Raw genomic sequence first — 25127 nt, forward strand, 5'->3', positions numbered from 1 at the left:
TGTGTTAGCCCTGTGATAGACTGGAGACCTGTCCAGGGTGGACCCCCCCTCTAGACCAATGACAGCTGGGATAAGCTCCAGCAGACCCCGCGGCCCTTAACAGGAACAAGTGGTTACAGAAGATGAACCAGACGTTACCAGACGCTGATTCTGATTAGAGTTAAGTCTGGCTACACCAGGCTACCGTCAACGGCGTCTCCCTTTCGCCACATAAAGCTCGCCCAAATGATTTGATTGGCCCAGAGCATAATCAGTTCCCAATAGAGCGACTTCCTACCAACTTTTAGAACCAAATATTTTGTGGGTGGGGAAAGTCTGGGTAGCTTCAAGGCTATGCATCATAGTCACTGTTATTCCACCTAAGGAAGCTATAGGTAACAGGAGCACAGTAGTTAGAGAGCTCATATTTTAATAAACATGTACATGTCTTGTGCTCTGTTATATAACAGTGTTAGTTTATGGAATGATGAGGCTAATTCCAAGTCAGCACCAATCCATTTTACAAATTAGTTTTTTAAAAATGCACAGACTTATCTCTATGTGTGTGTCTTTTCTTTGCTGGGCATCTCTTGAAATGCCATGACATGACCTTTATCCAGACATGTCAGTTAACTAATCTTATCCTCTACGCTCCAGTATATCTCTTTTGAAGTGTGTAACTAAGTTTATATTCTTTCTATACACGCATATCACATGTCATTCATTTCCCAGTAGTTTTTTTTCTTTTATTCATCTGAATCAGTGTTCTGAGAGCAGAGGGAGCACAAACTGCAAAGCCCCTCGAGCCAAATTTGTGATAGTGGTGGAATATATACAAATAAAATCGACTTGACTTGATCCAGCACCTGCTTTTTAAGCACATAATCCCTGTGCAGACTGAATCCGGATGAGCTAAACTTATGATATGACTACATGCAGATCGGATCCAGACAGAGGTCCAGAGGGAATAAAAGATGTTCAACTGTTGAAGTGTGTTACATCAGTACAATTTCCCACATCACTCCCCTGATTACAAAGCTCCACGAATGTTCTGAGGCTTTATTCTACACCTCACAGAGAGAGTTGTGTAAGAGATGTTACAAAAGACACACTTCAAAGGCAACACAAGCTCCCCTCCAGGTCCTTTTGTTAGTGTGATGTAAGCTTTTCTGCCAACACACACACACACACACACACACACACACAGTCTTAAAAATGCACAATAAGCAACCATTTATACATTTCCTAACATGACGAACCACTCCACTGAGAAAATGAGGAAGCTCGGGCAGAAACCAGGACACCCCGAGGAGAAGTTGAGCTTGTTTAGAGAATGTGAGTCAAACCAAGCTCGTATTTTTGTGTGCTTCTCACCAGGCTACGTTTTTAACACATACATTTCAGCCCAGACCCAACCCCTGATGCATGCATCCCCAGCCCTGTAGAACAAGAGGTTTATTCCATGAATTATTGATCAACCTCCAGAAACCCTTTTGTGTCTCACCCACCAGCAAAATAAATAAATAAAACGACAGTGGATTCCTGTCTACGACTGAGTCTGATTCATGGTCACGTGAAGCTAAAACCGATGCTATAGCGGAAATTTGGTAATTTTGTGACGGATTGTTTCGTCAACATATCCTGCAAATAAGAAAAATTGCAAAAAACGGTAACTTGAGTCACAGATTGGGCAGCAGAACATTTTAAACATGCAGATAATTTGTAGAAGTTATAATAATGTTGTTGATGTGTCAGGCAGATCCTTGATCTTGAAAGTTCAGGGTCCAGGATTCGATAAAATCTTCATATCTAAGAGTAAGTAGGTTTATGGAATTTTAGGTTGAAGTAAAGCGGAGTGTTGTCAGCATAACGGCAAAAGGAAATATTATTTTACCACTTTTTTGAACAAGAAAAAGCATGAATGGAAAGAAAAGCAGAGGACCTAAGGTACCTTGAGGGACACCACATTGATAACTTCTTAGTTATTATTATTAGTGATAACAATCATCTATTGAAGATGTTTATCCAGTGGGTCACAACGCACACTGCAAAAGGACAAAATAAAGTCAAAATAAAGGTACCTATCTATTTAGACCATGTTGTACAAAGCTGATTTCACCCAGGCTGTGTCCTTGCCTGCTCATATTCCAACCATAAATCTGACTCTGATCTGCTTTCTTGTCTGGCAACCTTTCCAACATCACCTTTGAATGAACACCTCTGCTCCACACACAGGAAACGCAACCCCTGAGCAGCCGTTATAATCCCCACCACCACCACCAATATGTCGACCCTGGCCTTAACACCGTGGCCCACAACAAACCGGTACAGCCTCATAGACGCACACACACACACATACGCTGACCTACTGACATTTTATACCTACACATGCACTGACCCACAGACAATGACCTCAGCAAACCGGCTCAGCCCGGCAGACTGGCTTGCAATCAGCCGCACACCTGCTGTCTGACCTTTCTTTCGTCCTCGTGGTGCCTGATCGATCTTTCCACCGCATTTTATTTTTGCAGACGTACACAAAAGACTTTGCGTCTGGTTAAAGCGTCTCTGTGCGAGTTCTTCTTTACAACAACCTCTAACATGTTTGTGCCCTAAATATCTAGACAAAGCTGCAGAGCAGAGCACATTTTAGAACAATTCTTGGATCTCACATTTAAATCCTTTGGAGCCAGACAACTGGACATTAGGGAAGGTGGTCAGGTATTTCCCAAAACTGCATCGGTCTAAACGGTTTCAGCAAACTTATAATATGTTCACAAGTTGCAGGTTGAACAGGATTTGGCCACAGAAACTGTCCATGTTTAAATCCACACATGATGCAGTTCATTTTACTCAAGTACTAAACCAGATCCAACACATTCACGCCCTCGCTCTCGACTGTAACGGTTCAGCAAAACAGGAATGCAAACAAGACAAACATCGTGAAGCCACTGGCCTTTGTTGCCAGAATCTCTGAACATATGAACCCAGCTAACGCAGAGCAAAGTCAAAGCCATTACTTCATGCTTCGTGCCCAATTTATCACAGCAGCTCGGGCAAAAAGAGTTTGTTTTTTTCCACATATTTCATAAACCAGAGCTGCAGTTTGTGGTGCAGAAGGGAAGGGAAAGGCAAAGCCATGTCGCCGCTGAGAGAAAATCATGGTGAAAAACTTTCTGCCCGAGCAGAAACATCTGAAAATGATCTGTACGTGTGTGTTGAGAAACAGAGCAGACGGACTAGTGTGATTGTATACCTCCTAAAGCAAATATCAAGATAGACTAAGAGAGTCTTAATGATCCTACCTGGAGCAGCTTGCATCTCCATAAGACCTCCAGTCGCAATGAGAGCCTCCAAGATCCTGATGTGATGCTCCGGGTTTACATCCGCACTGTCAATTGATAAATCACAGACATGCAGGTAAATTGCAGTGAAAATGTAAAAACACTTCACTGAACAAGAGATATTGAGTTTTTCCACGTTCCCTGAAAACATGTATATTTGCACAGCAGGGTGGCAGCAGGAGAAGTGCATTGATGTGACTCACTGATGTGTTTTTCAAAGAAGAATATGAACCGACTTGGGAGGCATCCTGAATACTTGTTAGTAGCACTGATTCACACTTGTTTGTTTTGGTTTTGGTGACTTCAGGAGGTTTGTCTACGACACAAGAGACACTAAATGTTGCCAGACCTCAGAGTTATTGTTTTAATTGGTTTCAGTGAAGCTCAAACAATGGGAGATGTGTGACTGCCTGAACGCTGACAGACTGGGGGTGCATACTCCAGAACAATCTAAAATGATTCAACGTTTCCACACACACATGCAATAAGCTAACGTGGAAATCTGCTGCAAATATCGTGGCATGCTATGAAACGCTGCCCTGCTCTTTATCCGCCTGTTGTGCACGTCAGAAGTGAACTGCTTGACCGGGCTGCACAAACAAACCCTGCTTCCTGACTCACTGACTGCCTCCCCAAGTCCACGACACCTCCGCCACACACACAACGCCACAAGGAGAAATTCCTTGGTATATTCAGGAAAAACAAAACAATACCCTCGGCCTCGTTAATGTCATTGACTCAGCGTTCCAACATCCAGCTCCTTAACTGCACGATGTTGACGTTACAGCTGAGCCAAGTATCATGCTTTTCCTTTATTTTTTTTTCCCATTCCAGATCTTTTACTGCAAAAATATGAGCTGGCTTTAGGTAATCGTGCTCAATTTTGATTTGAGATTTGTTGTGGAAATGAGCGGCGGTTGATCCGAGGATGGAGTTCCAGAAAGGGCTCCGCGCTCATCCAAAAAAGGTTTGTTTAGTTATTCAGCTGGCTGATTCATAAATGTTGAACGGAGCGGGAAAACCCTCTCCGCCCGAACGCTGTGGGATTTTTCCAAGAGAAGTGGCCGAGGTTGGAAAAATTCAACCTTTTACGCAACAAATGTAAAAAGAAAAGGGTGTCGGACGTGATGTTACACAGCTGTAAGGAAAGTACCTGATAATGTTTTGATTTGAATCTGTGCGAATGCCAAACCTCTTTAATGGCATCACTGGCTCACAGCTTCAACAACTGACTACCAGCATCCAGAGAACAGAGGAGCAGCATGGGAAAACACATTTCTGAGAGTAAAGTCATGAGTTCATTAGATGACACCTCTTCTCCTTGAAGCAGCGACGCAATAAATAGCGGAGCGGTTAGTTTAATCTTGGAGACGTGATATTTGTTGCTGTTGCTAAGGCGAAGGTAAATTCAAGACAGGAAACAAAACACTGACGACTGTGGACTCTTACCACACACGTAAACTCCACGTGAATCCAAGTAAATAAAGTAAATGAGAACGCCACGAAATAAGCACCAGCACACAACATGGTGCCCCCAAAATCATCTGTCATGGTTTGGTGAAGGACACCACAAAGCTGAGGTGGAGCTTCCTCCAGAATGACAAAAGTGAAATGTGTTGAGTCTCTGTACCGAGGCTTCTTATCAAAGTTAAAAGAGGAAACCGTTAGTTCCAGACAGCTGCTAATTGAGACTGGATCTTTTCTACAGCTTGATTTTCTCATCAAAGATAACCAATCAGTATTATCGTCAAGCTCCGAGCGCACTTGGTCATTAGAATTGTTTCAAGGTAATTGGTTTGTTTGCAGCTCGAGCTACGTAGAAACTAGTCTAATAAGTGAAGTGTTTCTAACTCAGATTTCTGGCAGTTTATTGCTGAAACGTACTAGTTTTAAAGTTTCCTAGCCTGGAAGCCAGGCAGGACGTTGGGCTGGAGTCTCTCCGTTGGGAAATGATTATGCTCCAGCAAAGACCTGCTGGGCCAATCAGATTGTTTAGGGGCGGGGCTTTTCGTAGTCATTCAAGTCATCTGAGATTGTGGAGTTGAATTAGTTTACAACAAAATTGCTCCGATTGGTTGGAGGACTACCTAATTGGGTGCAACAGTATATTTTTCTCTATTTCAGCTGAAACACGCCCCATGATAAAATCCAAACGGTGTTTTATCAGATTAATAATTTACTAAAATATGATTCTGGCTACACCAGGCTACTGTCAATGGTGCTTCAAGTTTCCTTGAGTTTGGGGAACTCCGTGTTTCTGTCATATGTCAATAAACTGTATTGGTCACTCCCATTGGTCTGACGAATTGTGGTTACGTCAACCTAAAGGACTACTTCCTTTAAACACAAATGGATAAATGCGTCTGTACATCTGCTCCGTTTCTTCGTTGGGCTTTTCCTTAACATCACATGACCTTTATCTAGATCAATTAATGGATTCTACACTGTATGTCAAAGGTTTATGGTTTTCTAGCTCATATATGAGGTTGTGTTTTGTTTACATATTAACCCTGACGTATGTGAGCAAGCTGTACTCTGCTAAAGCGTATGAATAAATGAAGAATGAAACATCTGTACCTGACAAGAGACTGCTTGAAGATCACGTCGGCGAAGGCCTGTCCCAGCATCCGGGGGCTGGTCTGGCTGTGCTGGCTGACCCGGTCCAGGTGTCTGCTGAGGTGGAGCAGGAGCTGGTGGTTGGCCTGAGGGATGCAAGGAGACTCCAGGATCCTCTTCATCCTCTCGCCACACTCCTCCACACTCTGACTCTCTACGGGGCAATGGCAGAGAGGTTTCTTTAGACCAAACGTGATGGCATTTCTGTGTCTCTCAATGAAAACAACAATAGTTTGATGACGTTGTGATGCAGTGTGGTGTAGTTGAGGATGGAAGTGTATCTGATGTGACACAGGCTGAAATCCTGCTCACAGAAATTTTAATGTATTCAAGTTTTATCTACATGGGACAAGTCATGTTTTCAATCATCTGTTTCATGTGTATCTGATAGAACAGATTTTTGTCCAGTAAATTCAGTGATTGTGTTTCATTGTCCAGAAGACCTGTGATGTATTGTTGGTGCTGGAACAAATACATTTTCCTGATGATAATTTCACTAAAAACGTGAGTAAGAGCATACATCTACATACAGATAAATTTAGCAGCATTTACCAGCATGCTCACAGTTAGTAAGTTAATCCTACAGAGGCATGCAGCAGTAGCTGTGCCTTTATGTTTTGCATAAAAGTTCACTTCAGCGCTAAATGCATTAAGATTAGAAGAGTTGTAGTCTGTGACTGGAGGTGCTGAATTTGACAGCAGAGCTTTAAGTGGGAAAATAAGAGTCGGTTCTTCACTTATTCAGCTGTTAGCGGTTGGTGTCTGCAAATAATCAGGCCACGTGTAACAATCTGAAATGCAACAGTGAATAAAATATACGAGACAATAACGCTGATTTTGACAACACAGACAAATTGAGAGGCCATGAACATGTCAGACCAACATTACTGACGTGCTCTTAGTTTTCTGGTTTTTCCCATTTACCCAAAATAGTTGTTCAGGAATCTGCAAGTGAAGTGTCAAGTCAGTGAGCAGAGAGGGAGGCAAGCGACACATAGTGCCCCCTGGGTAATGTAGTTTAAGTGCCGTTGTGAATCAACAGGAGAGGGTACCCAGACTACTGGCCCACTTAGTCTATAAATAAATGATAAATGTATAAATAAATGTATATTGAAAAGGTGAAAAGGTAAAAGTAAGTTGGTAACCTCATGTCTTCTCTGCTAAGAAGTTCAGAAAGAAACTGCACACTAACTTTTAAAGAGCAGAATGTTAAGATACGACAGGCAGATGGACTCATCACCATCAGCTAAGCATCAGCTTTGGAGTCGTTGGAGTCTGGCTCACAGCTTCTTCTCGGTTCCAGCCTTACATTAAGTTCAGATCAAGTGTTTCACAGTAGCAAAGAAAACCTGCTGCTCTACAACGCAACTGGTAATCAGACTAAGTGAGATGAAAGAGCTTGCATCTGTGCATCATGAGCCTGCAGGACAGCTGAGCAGACACCCTGGATGCCACATGCATAAACATCTATCACATTAAAAAACATTTCAGCCTTTTCGCTCGTACGCGCCGAACACAGAGCAGACGTCCCTGCTGTGCTGCCCGGCGAGAAGCTCCTCCATCAATATCCATCCGAGCATGTAGCCAACTGCACGCTGGCTTTGAGGAGATGTGAGGCCTTGGCAGGGACATTGTGATTTGAATTCAGACCTGGTCCAACAGCCAGCTGCTAGCCAGAGAGCCCCACAGACACTATGGAGAAAATCACAGGGCCTTCATCCACGGGTTGGCTGTAAAAGTGACACAGCAGGAGGCGGCGCAGGGGATAATACCGATTCTCTTTCTTGTATTAGCCAGGGTTCAGACAATGGGCGGTGTTTGAGGAGGACCAGACGTATTGACGGGCGCCCCTCACCATAGGCCCTTCACCGTGGCAAACAAGCTGCAAACAAGAAAACATCTGTGGCTGAGCCCGCTGTGTGCCGGGTTTATGACGGGGAAGACTCTGCAGGAGAGCGCAGACCTGCCGCTGAACAACAGACTAATCATTCTGCACAAGAATCCACCAAACAAGTCCATTTATCTCCATCTGGGTCTGCTGTCTGTCTGCTCACAGGTTTTTATTTGTAACTGATCTCTTCCTCTGGATTTTACTGCACATGCCTGATTTAAAATCACACCTCGTGCTTGTGAGATAAATTGCTGTGCCTCTGTTACACCATTAAAGCTCAGTGCATTACATCAGTTTGACTATTGTTGTGGCATTTTTTACGGAAATCTGACTCATGTGCTCAGTTAGATGTATTTAAGTCCTATTTATATCCACCAACAAATGGTATTAGTAGATCTTTAACACAAAACAAATCCATATAGAGATCTTTTATCCTTATCTGAGTATATTAAGAGGCAGCAGAGATTTAACTACGAGGTAAATTAAGGTTCAGGCACAAGAATGATTCACCTTAATGAAAAACATCACAGAAAAACAAAGTAAAAAAGGTCTGGTTTTATGAAACGCCAACAAGACATATTTTTTTCTGTATGGATAAAGGTAAGTGAACTTTTAGCAGAAGAAACTGCTCCATCCATCCATCCATCCATCTATGTACGTATCTAGGTGTGGTAAGCCCGATATGACTTGGCTGAAGTTAAAAAGTAAAGTGCAAGGTAAGTTATTCCAGATGTCTCTCTTCCTACCAACACATTCTAGTTCATCGAGAGGAATCTCAAGGCGTTGCCTGGCCAGTCCAGATATGTGATGCCCCTGCTCCTTCGTGTTGAAAGGCATCAGTTGAGGTGATTGGGTTATTTGGTGAGGAAGCCTCATGGGCGCCTCTCCTTGCACACAATTAAAGGGTAATCAGCTAAAACAACTTAAGTAGTTATGGTCAATAAAGCAACTAGTAGTATTTTCAAAACAGAATTAATTTTAGACAGAGTCCCGTTTCCTGCACGCTCCTGTTGACTTGTTACTGTCCCGTCCCAAACATGTGGTGAATAGAGACTCCCATCCTGCTTGAATCATATGACCCATGAGAATACACGACCATCCATCACTGCAACCTCCAAAACCAAAACTATATTTCTCATCCATGGACTACAGAGCAGGGCTGGTATTATGAAAAAAAAAAGGTAATAAAAACATATTTTTAGATAAAAAGTGAGTGAACCTTCATACAGGTCATGCTTTATCCAAAAAAAATCCACAGCCACAGGTGTTCAGATTTAAACCCCAACTTTAAACCCCCAAAATGGTCCATCCATTAATTCATCCATCCACATTGTATGTATCTAGGTGTTGTAGGGCTGATATGCATTGACTGAAGTTAAAAAGAGATTACAAGTGTTCAGAACAACCCAGAGCTTCCACAGAGAGATGGAAGAACTCATGGAACAACGATTGCATGTTCGTCAGACGACTACAGAGAAGGAGGAAGAAGCTCTGGAGACCAGGTCCCCCACTAATCTCACTGACATTCAAAATAATAAAAACCCAACCTTCTGATTTAATATGATATTTTAATTAGGCTAATAAAACCATAAGCCATAACCTAAAAGCCTTCCATGGTGTATCTGGCACCAATGGAGGTCGGTGCATGGTAAGGTATGGAGATGGACAGGTAGAAGATGTTTTGGAGAAAGTTCATCTAAAGGTGGAGGAAAGAAGATGTTTTTAATTTGCATGTATAGTTCGGTATTGTGCAAAGATTGAAGGCTGTTCAAACTCCCTCAGGGAAGCACAGGAGTCCAGCCTGAGTCCTTCAGAGCTATCTGCACCAACTAGAAGGACAACGAGTCCTTCTACAGACGGCCCAGACTTCACTTGATCTCTAAATCAAAGCGTTGGTCAGGAATTACACGAGGAGACAGAAGACACTGAGATATCTCTAAAACAAGTTCAAGCAGAAGAACTGCTTGAAATGGAAATGCTCCAATTATTGCACTTAGGAGTTAATTCATAAATAAAATCTACTAAACTAAAGCAGCAGTTTACACGACTTGTGCACTGTACTGTATGTGTAAGACCTTTAACCATCCACCAGGCGTATCTGGTGGATCCTGTGTGTTACCGTGTGTGTTGGGCTGGTGTCTGCAGGCCAAAGGTCAAAGAGACACAGAGGAGGGGTCAAGAGGTTTCAGTGGGAGGAGTCAAGTGGCTTTGTCTAATAACCATCAGTGTGTATCTGTGTATTTGACGCGTATATCGTCTTCAGGTCAAGTATTACAGTTTACGTTGACATGGCTGAACGAAAACATACTTATGAATATTTATATAAGGCATACGTCGTGTATCTCTGACTAAAATGCAAAAGAAGGGACTCAACTAATGGACTTGTATAAATCACTGATAATGTGTCACAATAGAAATATTAAAGAAACGGTCAGCTGTGATAAATCATGTGAATCTGGCCATAAACCTGATTCATTGACATCATTTATAGAACATTCATTTTATTTTGTTTTTTTGTTTTTAAATGTTCGGGTTTCCAACTGATTGTCCAGAGAACATAGGACGCAAACCAAAACAGAACATAAGCAACAGTGGACTCCCCCTCACCCTCACCTACCCCACCCTTCACCTACAGCTCAGGGACCAATACCAATAAAATATACATCTCCAAATTTCAAGCCTTCGATGGAAGTAGAAACCTTGAATAAAATCTACAAAATGTATAAAAGAGAGCACCTCCTTTACCCACTGTAGGAAAAACTGGGGCAACTTTCCAGCTAAAGAGATTAAATCTACAAGCAATCAGCGATGCAAATGCTAAACCATTAGACTTGATGCTCGTAGTTGGACTGTATTTACATCTCGGACAACCAGGACAACCTGTAATATGGAGGATTTTATCCAGCAGTGACCGGAGCATCATTCAGTGAAATAACAAAAACTCTTAAGGAGACATAATTACAGGATTTAAATGCATTTAATAGTTATTAATTAACATTTAGACGGAAAACTGAACGTGGTATAATAAACAAATGTATGGCTTCAGGTCATTTCTGTCACTGTCCAGGAGAGACGGCGACTCTGGAAGTTCAGGGACTCTTGAGGTGTGTGTTTTTTTGTGTGGCTGTGTTTTTGTGGGTGGGCAGGTGGGCGGTGATAGATGGCTGACAATCTGCTGCAGCCTGATGGAGGTCAGGGAAGTCACCTCTGTCTGTCTGACCAGTACTGATCACACAGTCCTCCTCCGTCTGTTATTATGGATTGGGGTTGACCCCGCTGGTCAATAGAGGTCAAGGCTGGAGAGGGAACTTGGCCTGCCCCATCTGGCCCCGTGGGACTCAGGGAGACTGGACAACTGGACAAGTTGAATGGGATTTGGCTCCGGCTCCAGCTCGGGGCATTTTTGGAGATAATCCAGAGCCAGACAATGAATTTATTATTTTCCTAAAAAAACGTCTGATTGAATGAGGCCGCTTTATGAAAATGCAGCAGGAAAGAAGACATCATGTCACTTCCTTCTGGTTTATTTCATATTTTGAACACATTGAACCCCTTAATAAATAGTAGAAATGAGCTAAAAATGCAGATATCTCCAACACTGAGGCATTTCAACCCCTTAAAATCACTGTCATGACTCATCTGCAGGGAAAAAGAAAATGAGATGCCGTCACAACGCCCTCTCTAGCAAGGAAGGGATGGGGGATATGTCAAGCGACTAAAAATGCTGACTTCTCTTTTCTGAGGAGTACGCATCATTTTCTTTCTCAGCCTACGCAAAGGCAGCTCCATTAAGTAATGGATTCCCCAGTTTGGTGTGGAAGAACATGCAGACAAAAAAAAAAAGAGCACCGTCTTCCATCCCATCCAGCGCCTTCATGACGAACTAAGACGTCAGGCCTAATCAGAGCGTTGGACTTTAACGCGCTTGAGTCCGAATAGGAGCAAATCCAAGCAGCTGGGATACATGCTTATGTGTCCGCATACTTTTGGCTATTACATGTCTGGGGCTTCCTCTCTGCTGACTTCTTCAGGGTCCAGATGGACAGTGGTCAATCAGAGTCAGCCAGCTGGCCTTTATCCTCACAGACAATGACCTCTCTGAGACCATTAAGGTTAACTAACTCTCGCAAAAAAAATAAAATAATGAATGAGTAAAGACAGCAAAAGGATGAAAAATAGGCTCTGGGTGGGGGGGCTTAAAGAAAAGGAATGAATAAAGAAGAGAGCAGAGGGTGGGGCGAGGAGAAGGCCTCTGATTAAAGTATTAAGATAAGTGACTCACAGACGCAGAGAAGGAAAGAATGAGGGACGCAGTGACGGTGATCCTTTAAAGAATCAAATAAAACCTACAAACAGCATCCCATCTGGTAATCAAAACGGTCTGAGGGGCTTTTCGTACACATGACAGGATCACAATCATCACGTCCTTCTTTGGAAAAAAATAAAACTGTGATAAATAATTATTCTGTTACTTAAACAACAACAGAAAAGTGGCTAAAAGTCTAATTTAAGTGTTAAATGGAGTCTGAGGTGACGTACGTACATTTCTCGACAGAAATTAGCTTAAAAAAAATAAGCATCTATTCCCTCCAGGTTTCATGTTTGAATTGGATTAAGCGTCATATTTAGTAAAATCACATGCCTATCTGTAAAGATCTACGATCTAAAATAGACGTCTTTGGAGGAGATTAAAGTAAAGTGTCCCACTGGTGGGTGTGTATGGTTCAAATGGGTTTTTGAAAAATCCCTTCCCACTTCCAAACATTTTATTTTTATTTCCAACAGTGCAGGGGGATTTCCCAAAGATGGTGCCACTTGAAAAAAAAGAAAAAAAAAGGAACATGGATCAGATGAGTGCAGATGAGAAAATGACTTGTCTCCTGGAGAGAAGAACAGCCAGAAGAAAGGTAAGGAATGAGGAGGGGGATTTTCAGTGTTACAACATCAGCATATCTCAGGGACCAGACTGAGACGGGACGGGAAGTGGATAATATCACAAAGGCCTCCAGAATATACAGTACAGGGTGAACCAGACAAACCAAAACATGTTGATGCTTCTGCTTTCTGAAGATCATACTACTACTACACACACACATCGCTACTGTGTCGGGATAACACCTAGAGACTGTAAATCAGCTAACATAACTGAGGCTTCATATCCACAACAAAACCGATCTTTGTCCAGAGAAATTATTCCAAAAACTAATGTCTTCTCCTACTAAAACAGCGAAGAAGAATATTAAATGTACAGCGGACGCAGAGCTTTGGTTGTTTTACTTTGAGTCTAAGACCTTGCATTAACATCCAACAATACCTCTAAGTCCCTGTGTCTCCACCTGGTCTTAATATAAATGTGTCTCCACATGCGTCCCCAGCCAGCACTTGAGATCTGATCTCAGTTTGTGTGTCTGTAAATCAGCAGCGCCATCATGTGGTCAGTAGAATATTGTAGCAGCTGCTGTCTCTAATGGATCTCTACCTACCGCTGGATCAGAACCATCAACAGCTGCTTGGTGACTTGGAGACATGATCCAGATTTAGGAACAAGATGGAAAGACTCTCACATGTTAAGATCTGATTTATTTATCGATCTCATCCCTGACGTTCTTGATTAGATGTGTCTCTTGTTTAGTTTGGTTCTCAGCTCCAAGGCCAGAATGAGTTAAACTCCTCTTCCTCAGATCAGCCCTGTTGAGTAGGTGGTCTTTAATGTGACCCAGGACTCATTGTGTGTTCACACTACCAAAGGAAGGAGGTCACATGTGGATCACTTAAATGTATCCTCAATGTGACTCAGGTGTGTTAACACCTGTACTTTAAGCTGAACACTTGTGATGAAATGAACAGATGATCATGTGAGGTCTAAATAGGCCCAAAGAGGAGGAAACCACAAAAGGTATGCTGGCCTGGCTACATACGTATAATGATGCATTAAAAATATACATGTTTCTGCCTCATTGTTCATTGTTCATTGTTCTGCCTCATCCAAGTTAGTAACCATTGAAAAAACTTTGTCTAACCCAAAGTTTTCAAAACTCTCTGGTCCTAAAACTCTGGAGTGGTCTGCACTCTGGTGGTAAAAATATCAAATGCTTTTTTTCATTTTAAAACTTAAACTTGTTATTGTAGATGACTGGTTGCTGCAGTGATTGGAGATAATCATCACTTCCCTCAGCCATGGACAGGAAGTCAATCAAGAGTCCTACTTTCTTTTCTTTAAACCACTCATTTAAACCCTGTAAGGGTTAAAAGGGATCTGCATTTAAAATAATCCACTTCTATTGTACATTTTTGATTTTGTTCAGCAGCTCTAATAAGTCTGGGTTCAGACCTTGTTGGTAAAACAACCACAGACCAGTCAGAGGTTTGTAGAAGGTGTAGGGATATACTGTACATCCGGATCGTCCACATCAGCATCTTGGGTAACTTTCTTTCTGAATCTGATTTTCTTATACTGTATAAGGAAAACAATTCCATCCAGATGAAGCTCTGGTATGTAGACCTGGAGGCTGGGTGAAGCACGCCAGCTTAGCCAGCTTAGACACCAGGCTGGGACAGAAAAGGCTCAACACTTTCACCCTAAAGCAAATACTTTATTCTTCAAGGATCTCCAGGTATTACTGTGTGACTTATCCTTACAGAACAATCTCAGGCATCCTCTGATTTCACAGACAAACTCACTTGTTGCTCTTCGAGGTTTCCTTCCTAAATATGTCTCTCTATTCCAACGAGACTAGACTCAGACAAGCTCCAGAAAGGACTCGATGCACCCTTTCAAAGTGGTTTAGCCTGACCTAAAATGCTTCCATGAATAAGTAAATGTTTTTTTAAAAAAAGGTGGCTGTCACTTAACGGGACGAGGACAGAGAGAGAGAGACTTACATAATTTAGGGGGTTTGCAGTTAGAAATCGTGTAGAGGAGTCATATTTTAGGAGGAGGTTGAAGGTACGCTGGTGTGAATATCCTGCAAGCTCAAAAAAAAAAAGAGCTAATACACACATCTTTGTCCATGTGTTTGTCTGCCTTGGACTTTTATTTCCACACACAGGCACGCACACTGCCCACGCACAGCACGAAACGCAGGATATCAAGGGAGGGCTCATGAAAAATAGATAAGAGCGAGGAGTCCCTAAAAGCCGGAGAGAGAGGAGGGCATGCTGGGCGAGGTGGGCGGCAGGTGAAAGGGTGAGCTGGCGGGTCAGCTATAACAGAACATGAGAAACACCGAGGGGGAGAGAGGGAGAGAGGGAGAGAGGGAGAGGCTGGTACTGGGCCACGTTTCAGCTCAGGTTTTGTTGAATCCTGAAGTTGTCAGGACATTAGCAGGGATTTTGACGCTGACGAGAGGTTACAGCCTCCTCGTCTTTACATCCAGATATGGCAGAACTCTGTCAGGTGTGACAAGTGTCAGCGCTTATGCCAAGTGACAGGAGCATGAAAACACCATGAGCTCAGTTCGAGCTCTGCAGTTTCACCCCGCGGAGCGTGAGAGTGGAGGGAACAGGGAGCACATGACCGAGGATGCAGCTGCCGGCCTCAGGTCACACCATGAATCAGTCACGGAAAAGATGCTTAAAGCCACAATTCAGTTTCAATTAAATTTTATTTATATAGCGTCAATAACAATACTAATTGTCTCAAGACGCTTCATAAAATGTGGTCTGAAATCCCCCAGAGCAAGCATGAAGGTGACGGTGGCAATAAAAACTCCCTTTTAACAGGAAGAAACCTTGAGCAGAACCTTAAGCTCATATGGAGGAACCCATCTGCCTGAGGCCGACCGGGTACAGACAGAGAAGAGAGAGGATAGGATAACATTGACCATCTTGTGACAGTTCAATGTTCTGCTGGGAAACTTCAGGACCTGGCATTCATTGGTGTGGATGTTACTTAGACAAGTAGCACCCACCTAGACCAGACCAGGCACCCCCACCAATGATGTGTTTAGGAACAACTAAAAAAAACATGAAGAACAGCACAAGGTGTTGACCTGGCCTCCAAATTCACTAGATCCCAAACTGATCAAGTATCTGTGGGATGATCCACAGAGGCCCCTCCCCTCAAAGGCCCCCCACTAACAACAGGACACCCTCAGAAGGCCCATGTCCATTCTCTGATGAGTCACCACAAGGGAGACCTGCACAATATTAGGAAGGTGGTCATAATGTTATGCTTGATTGGTGTATATTTGTACAAAAACCTGTAAATGTCCAAGTCTTTCATAAGGTTTATAAGTCTGTGTGTTTCTCTATCTGACCAGAAATGTTTGCTTTTCTTTTGGGCATGAATCACCACCTCAGCCTTGAACACACTGAACCGACCAAATACAGACAAGACGCTGTGGAAAAAAACAAAACACCAACAGATATTCCAAGTGTGTCCAAAGAACGCTAACAAAACCAGACTAATATCAGCATAATCCACATGTCTTAATCTGAAAATGCTATGTGTGGAAAAAGGTCCACTTCAGAATATGACCAGTATCAGAATATTGTCATATCTGGATTAATAGTGGGATATTAGTGTCCATGTAGACTTGAATGATATGTCTCATATGAGCGTAGGATATTAGATCACGTGGGATGTTTCCACCTCGTAAACCTCTACCTTGGTGAATGACTTTGGGGAGTCTTTATGCTCCATTAACGCTCTGTATTACTAATTATGACAAGTGATAAAATACTTTATGTTACTTAGTAATTTGGGCTAACTGACGTGTTTTTGCCCGTGGACCTGTTGTGTGTTGAGGGGCACCGTACCTTGAGCAGTGTAGACCAGCTCGCTGTAGACTGTGGCAGGGATGATGGGGGCGGGCAGATCCTGCAGGAAACCTCTGAGAGCATCAGTCAGGGAAACAACGTCGTAGTGGTCCAGGTCCACTGAGACCGGATCTGAGAGAAACAAGAAACAGGGGGAGAGAAGGGAAGTGTTACTGTGTTCATGACCTCAAGCTTAAGCGTGGATGGGTTACACTGCAGAAGCCCAAATGGTTACGGGGCTCTAAGAAAGCCTCTGTGGAGCAAGACAGACATTAAAATTCATTATTGCAAAGTCATGAAACTTTCTGCAGAGCTGAAGGAATCATCACTTTTAGTTTTTAAAAGACTCAGGCAACAACTGTATACGCTATGCTGCTATGCAATGCTAATAATTCTGGTCAGCCTCTGGTCCTTTCTGTAGCGCCACCATCTGGCTGACTTTTCACCTTGACACGCAAAATAATTCATATTCTAACAGACACATGTTGAGTTGAGCTTTACATTTAACACAAAATTAACCTTGGTAAACAACTGGAGTTGTTGCACACATAGTACAGTCTCCTATATCCGTATACGATTTGTGAAGAATACACTATTCCAGTGAGTTTAGTCTGATGGTTGGTTGGTGGTCAGAGCCTAGGAGGTTTAGTTGTGTCCTCATCAGTTGCTTCTGAAAAGAAAAGAACTCAACAGACTCCAGAGCAGATGCTAATGGCTAGCATGGCAGCGCTGCTTTCCAGCAGTGTGTTTCTGCACATATAGACCTCTAAAACTAAACCAGGTAGATTCCCATTAGCGTTCTGCTCCAAGTGGGTGTTAGCAACCTTTAGCAGTGGTTAGCAGCACAGCATGAAGGTTGTGGGTTCTAACCTGCTGGGGTCTTTCTATGTGGAGTTTCCATGTTGTCTGTTGTGTTTCCATTCACATAGACACGACAGTTAAGTTCATGTGAGGATGAATGGTGACTCTCTAAAGGATTAAACTCATGACTTTACCATTACAGTTAAATCAACACTATGAATGCTAATTAATGACAGAATAAAGTAAAATACATCTTTCCATGTTCAAAAGTTTATTAGGGGAAGTTCTGTTATTTAGTGGTTAATCAAAAGACTCATTGACGAGTCAGAAAATAGTCGACAGATTAATCAACTAATCAATTGAAAGAGTAATGGTTTGATGCAGCCCTAATGTACTCTATGCTAAGCTAAAGAGAAAAGGATTTGGTCCCTTTATCAGACAGGGAGTGTGAGACTGGGTCAGTGGTGATCTGATTGGTCAGACTGTCTCTACTCTCATGGTCAGTTGTTTCTGGGAAACGAGAAAGACCGTGAGTCAGCAGCAGATAACGAAGATGCTGAGATGTGCGACCCGCGGAGAGAGTTTACAAATCTGTGCAACTCTAGACCAAACAACTGATAGCGAGGCTCTGTGTGTGCACGCCACCGCTCCAGCAGATTAGGAAAAGGACAAGGCACACGACGCCACAGGACGTTTTTGTCGTCCTCCATCTTTCACCTCAACCTTCCTCCTCCACTCTACCTCCGCTTGTCCTTCCCCGTTGACGATATTAACCTCCCTCCCCCAGCGTTCCTTCGTCTTCTTCCTCCCTCTTGACCTTTCTCCCGGTTGCTTTTTATCTTTTATCTCCCTACACCAGGTCCCACCCGCTTCTTCTTCTTCTTCCTTTTGCTCTCTTTTCCATTCCTTTCCGTCACTTCTCCAACCGCCTTCATTCCCCCCCCCCCCATCTGCACCATATGCACCAGACCCTCTGGAGTCAAAAAGGCTGTTAAATCCCATTGATTTGCTTCTCTAACTAATGCCTGAATAAACTTAACCAATCACCACAGGCCAGTAAACCACCAGGCCATTAATATCAATGGATGACCTCTTCACACGGCGGCGCTGAGGCTTGTGTTATCGTGCGGTGATTTGTCTGGGGGATTCGATCATCCCAACACCCAGACGGGGCAAATTTGGTGCTGCAGTGGGACCCCAGCTCATGAAAACACATTAATACACTTTTTGTTGCGTGTGTGTGTGTGGTTGGAGGGGTATTAGAGCATAAAACAATTTGATTCCTGAAGAGAAGATTGTAATTTCTTAATTTGAGAGAGCTCTTCTTTATTAGGTTGGGATTTGTGCTGGTGATAATAGCAACAGTGGCAACGCTGTTATATATTAGTGAGTGCTTCTGGCACAACAAAAGATGGCCACGCTGGCTAATTATGATGCTTTACTGCATGTGAGAATGTCATTTTCAGTAGAGAAATTAAATACAAGCTTCTTCCTTTTGTTTATGTGACATTTTAAAATCAAGCAGCTGTTCGCCTGTTAATGATTCAGATACACTCATCTAGTCTGAGTTTACATTAGTTTACTTTACATTACAGCTGCAAGACGACCATGTGCAGCAGAGAGATAGATTACTTAGTCAAGGTGTTCAACAGGATAACAGCAATCGGGCATAACATTATGACCACCTTCCTAATATTGTGCAGGTCTCCCTTGTGGTGACTCATCAGAGAATGGACATGGGCCTTCTGAGGGTGTCCTGTGGTGTCTGGCAACACAATGTTGTTAGTGGGGGGGCCTTTGAGGGGATGGCTGCTGCCATCAAGGAGTGTCAGTGCTATGGGGTGGGGGTGCCTGGTCTGGTCTAGGTGGGTGTTACATGTCTAACCAACGACCCTTTTCTTAAAAATGCATAATGTTGTGGCTCCTGGGATACGAGGACGTGTTGCCAGAACATTCTGAGCCTCACCTCTGTAGAAAAAAAAATAAGGCAATGGAGCAATACTCAACTGAATTTTTGGCACAGCTTGCAGGCTTTGCTGTCAGTCTCTCCTGGTGGTCATTTGCAGCACTGCAACATTAATTCTCTGAAGCCCCAGAAGGCAAAGTCCCAGCAGACCAATATCATAGAGGAGACAAGACTTCTCCCACAAACAAGGTCAGTCTCTCTAGCCAAACAACCCCATTCAGCGAGGAAGCAACGTGATCCCGTTGTTTGACTTGGTAGTTAAGTTAAACCGTGTTGGGCCTGTAAAAGAAGGCCTCTGTTCAGCTACTGCGTGTCAGACAATGACGGTACTTTTGCGAGCGGGGTTTTGAATAAAGCAGATACTGTATGTGTGAACCCAGACAATGTGTTGGCCGGTCATGTGTTAGTTACGACTTCAAAGAGCGGAGAGAGAGGGAGGCGGCGGCGACAGAACCGGCTTGTCTAAGACACATTTCGCTGAGACACGACTGGCCGTCTTTCCCACGCCAACAGAAAAATGGCACAATTGTTCAGAGGAAACGCACATGATTTCTTTGAAGTCACCGGGCTCATTATTTACAGCTGTGAAGAATCAGACGGAGATAATACGGACACAGATGAATAAGGGTTTTACGAGCATGTGCCAAAGAGGCATCACACGGCAAATTAAGAGCGACTATTTTTAATCTGTGATGGAAAACACAGACGGTTGCAAATGCAGCAATTTGTTTGGATCAGACAACAAAGATGTCTGGTAACAGAAACCATCAGATCCGTCTGCACCATAATGGGAGAAATTCAGAGAGGTAGTGACCCAGCTGACCCTCTGGTTGGTCCAGTTAACAATGGCACGACAGGGAGATAATATTCATGACGGTGCTGCAGAGTACAAGAGTTTTTGTCTCCATTCTGTGGTTCTGTTTCCATTTCCAAACTAAATTCTCATTGTTAGTGAACACACAAGCAGCAAACTGTAGTAGAACAGTAAAGGAGCTTTCATAACGAGGTGATCTGAGCCGAACCCGGTTAGAGGTTGGCCTCAGGATCCTCAGAGAAGTTCATTTGCCCACGGGACTGTTGCAACTACCTTATAATTATATAACCATGAAGTTTACTTGACTGTGTCTTTGGAGGAGTGCACATTTAACCCTAACCCTCAAGGCCTAGGGTTAGGGTCTCATCACATATGGAAACCTTTTCTAGCCAAGATGCTTCATCCAATTGAACAGAACACTGGTTCAAGCAATAAATACCAGTGACTACACTTAATGCTGATGCTCCAATTGCAATCACAAACTTTTTTGCAAGAATGTAGGGTTGAGGCCATATCAGAACTTTGCCTAGTTCAGAACAAAATACAGGTGTGAAAGCATCCTAAGTTTATGTCAGGCTCACCAGTTTAAATTTTCTAAATTCAAATTGAATAAATTCTTCAAATCAAACTGTAGCCTGGTAGATGGTGCTAGATTCTGATTAAGCTGACAATAAAGAACAACCGCTAACATAGGTGGACCACATCTGGAGCTAAAACCTGAACTTCAAAAGTAGGATGGACATGGGCCTTCTGAGGGTGTCCTGTTGTTGGTGGGGGGACTTTGAGGGGAAGGGCCTATGTGGATCATCCCACAGATCAGTTTGGGATCTAGTGAATTTGTGTCAGGCTGCATCCTGCTGGGGATGGCTGCTGCCATCAAGGAGTGTCATTGCTATGGGGTGGGGGTGCCTGGTCTGGTCTAGGTGGGTGCTACATGTCTAAGTAACATCCACACCAATGAATGCCAGGTCCAGAAGTTTCCCAGCAGAACATTGAACTGTCACAAGATGGTCAATGTTATTTACTTCTCCTGTCAGTGGTTTTAATGTTATGGCAGATTGGTATAGGTTTAAATTAAAACACTGACACAATCTGCTCTAATGTTTATTAGCCTCAGCTTTCTCCATAGAACATGAATGTATTCCAGGAGAGACAGAAACTAGCTGTTGAAGAAAACGAGATGTTCCTAAAAGGAACACTGGAATTAAATTCATCATGTGGACAGACACAAGACTCAAACTCAATGCTAATGTTGCGTCCTGTCTGCTGGCATCTGTTTTCAGCTATAAAATATTAAAATCTGAAGCTTTAAAGCTGGCTCTGGGGGTTAAGTTTTGTCAGGAGGAGGAAGTGAGGTGTGCCGGGCAGGACGGTCTCAGTCAGCCGAGCAGGTTTAATCACAGCGTATGGAACAGAGTCGTACTCTGGGACCACAGCCAACACAGCATCATTACACTGCTCACCGAGGGACTGGGAATGAGATCAGTTCAATCCTCCCTCCTCCCTCTCTCTCTCTCTCTCTCTCTCTCCTTGTGTCTTATTCTCTCCATCTAAAGTCTTCATCCTCCGCCTCACTTTCACCCTTTAGCCTCTGCAGAAAACATCTCATATATCACGTTTTAGTGCTCTCTGAAAGAAGAATCGCATCGAGTAATTTCTTTTTGAAAATTGGTTTTTAGAAGCTTTTTAGGGTGAAGAAGCTGACCCAGTCTATGACAGCAGGAATATCTCAAGAACACTCTTTGGAGGCACAGATACCGTTTGTTTGCTCAGCTTAGTGCTTAACCAACGTGACCTGAACACAATGTGGACACACACAAGTCTACGGACGCACACGTACGTGGACACACACACACACACACACGGCCAAATAGGTCATTATTGATTATCACTTCACGTGGATGTCCCGACACGTCGACAGGTTTCCACCGGATTTTTCTGATCTCGCTCCCAAAGGAGCAGCGTCAACCTGTCACCTGAGCTTTGATCCATCTCTGGGCTTCCTCTCAATCATGATTGCTTCTTCTGTTGTTAACTTATCTTCTCTTTCTACTAAAAATACTATCAATGCAGACGTGCCAATTTCTGTCTGTCAGTAAATCAAGGCTCAACGCATGGGGAGATGAATGAAAGGACGGACAGATGGATGGATGGATGGATGGATGGATGGATGAAGACTGAGGTCAATGGTCAAGACCAAAGCCTAGAGACTCAGGCATCTTGCAGAGGATCTGGTTGATCGTTCTGGAGGAGACTTAAATAAAATAATGACATTCTGTCTCTACTTCCTGTTTGTGCATCAAGAGAAGTCATATTTATCAATTCTGCAGTCAGATCTAAGGATGCATGAGTTAATTCAAAATAAATTAAAGGTATATTATTACAGATAAAAAAAGAACAAAGGCAGAAATGAAAGCAACCTTCCTCAAACTCCCTGTCATCAGTATGTTTCAGTTTCATGAGGTGTTCATGTTTCAGTTACAGCCAAGAGTTGTCAGTGTTATTCACTTCTCCCGTCAGTGGTTTTAATGTTTTGGCAGTTCGGTGTCTTTGGTGTTGTTAGTCTTCTGTCCACGTCCATCGTTGCAGGAACAGAATCAGTTCCCAACAGAGCTACTCTGGTGAGCACTAGTCGATCAGAACTTTAAGTCCAGAACATTTCCAGAAAGTTTCCTGTGATGAAAGTACAACCCAACCAATGTGCATGTTCTGTATATAGTACATACTGTATATAGTCCTGTCTTTCTCTTTGTCCCTTGTCAAGTCGTCTGTTGAGTTCCCCCTGTTGATGTTTCCTACTGTTCAGTAACTTTTACTTTTTGGATTTCACCAGTTTCTGGATTTGTGTTTTGAGATTACCCTGCAGCTCTTTTTGTTCCTGATTTTGTACGTTTCATTAAAGTTCTTTTGTTTCCTGCTCCTGACCCCCCTTGGGTCTACGTTTGGGTCCTGCCTCCTCCTCCTGCTCCTCAAAGCCACACATCACAACAAAGAGTTCTGTCTGCTGCAGAGGAGAAGTTCATCAGAAAGAGAGTTCATCACCACATCAACTGATAGAGGAGACCGTGAGTCAGGCTTTAACACTGGAGCTGCTGCAAAAAAACAACAACTTCTGTTGCCATCTTATTTTAAATATCCACAAAGAAAATATGTTCACAGTATTTACACCGATTAGCCACAACATTATGACCACTGACAGGAGAAGTAAATAACATCAACCATCTTGTGACAGTTCAGTGTTCTGCTGGGAAACTTCTGGACCTGGCATTCATTGGTGTGGATGTTACTTAGACATGTAGCACCCACCTAGACCAGACCAGGCACCCCCACCCCATAGCAATGACACTCCTTGATGGCAGCAGCCATCCCCAGCAGGATGCAGCCTGACACAGACACACACACAAAAACACTTTAGGAACAACTAAAAAAAAAACATGAAGAACAGCACAAGGTGTTGACCTGGCCTCCAAATTCACTAGATCCCAAACTGATCAAGTATCTGTGGGATGATCCACAGAGGCCCCTCCCCTCAAAGATGCCCCCCCACTAACAACAGGACACCCTCAGAAGGCCCATGTCCATTCTCTGATGAGTCACCACAACATTAGGACCTATAAATTATAATATATTAAACAAATGTCTTTTCAAGAAATGTAAATGTATTGGATGTAGGGCTGTGGACAATCTTTTCCTTGCTATCATACATTAATTATTCATCAGCGTTTGCAGCAGCCAGAACCTAACTGTAAGTGAGGAAACTCAGCGCCTGGTGCACCTGGACGACTTTCTACAAGAGAAACGGTGAAGGTTGTGAGGCGCTCTGCAATGCGTTAAATCACACGCTCAGTTCTGTGAGCTACACGCAGGTCTCCAGCAACAAAACAGGACAAATCGTAAGGCCGCCTTCAGTTTTTTCAGATAGTTGTTGAGGTCACAGCAGCGAGGTGTTTAAGGACACAACGCTGAATGTGTTTCTATTATCTGGAATCAGAATGTACAGTTACACCAGGTACACAGGGGTCGCACCACACACACGTAAAACGAGGTGAACTACAGGCTGCCGTAACACCTCGACCTGACAAAAGAAGAAGACGTGCTCACAACTTGAACTCAAGCCACAGGAAATTTGAAGGACAAAACCACTCCCCTGCTCGTTCACAATGACGGCAGTATGGTTTAATCAGATGAAGCTTCACTTTAATGTAACACACTAAACCCCCGTGTTCCTCTCTGTGCATTGTGCGTTTGTCTTGCATCTGTGTGTGGTTGGTGTGTGTGTGTGTGTGTGTGTGTGTGTGTGTGTGTGTGTGTGTGCCTCTGCAGCAGCATTCCAATAAGAATCTCATTACACTACAAAAGCTGTGAGATCATCTGCTCTTGCCAGCATTACAGCGCACCGATTCAGGAGAACAAGCAATTTTCAGGAGGAAAAAAAACCAAACTGCAACGCAATCCAGTGGATTTGTGGAGATGTTGGTCCGGGCTAATCCAATAGCAGTGATTAAACTATAGCAGAGAGTGAGAGGCTGAGAAAAAGGGAGAATTATCTGTCAAATAACTGAAGGACTGTAGAGATTCGTATTCAAATTAAAGCCGTTTGGGAGGAGAGTGGCTACTCTGAAAGAGCTCCCCAGGAAATAAACGGGGTTCTAGCTGCAGTGTAGATGTTGCAAAGTATTATTAGCTGCAGCGTTAGCATGGCGGCAGTAACCGGATATAATTATGTCCATAACCAAATGTCAGAATCTGATATTCATTGCAGTGGATTGCAGTGTTTCCTCCAAGTGGAACGTGAGATTCAGGGTTAGGGTTTAGGAGATAAAACATCAAGCAGGAATATTAAGTTTCCTGTTTGCTCCACTTGTATTTCTTGTTTTATTTCGTGACTGCATTTTATTTAGTTTTACTTTCAGTCTAAGACCTTGCATTAACATCCAACAATCCAATCGCATTTGG

The sequence above is a fragment of the Chelon labrosus genome (genome assembly GCF_963514085.1).
Source record: "Chelon labrosus genome assembly, chromosome: 7".
NCBI lineage: Eukaryota > Metazoa > Chordata > Actinopteri > Mugiliformes > Mugilidae > Chelon > Chelon labrosus.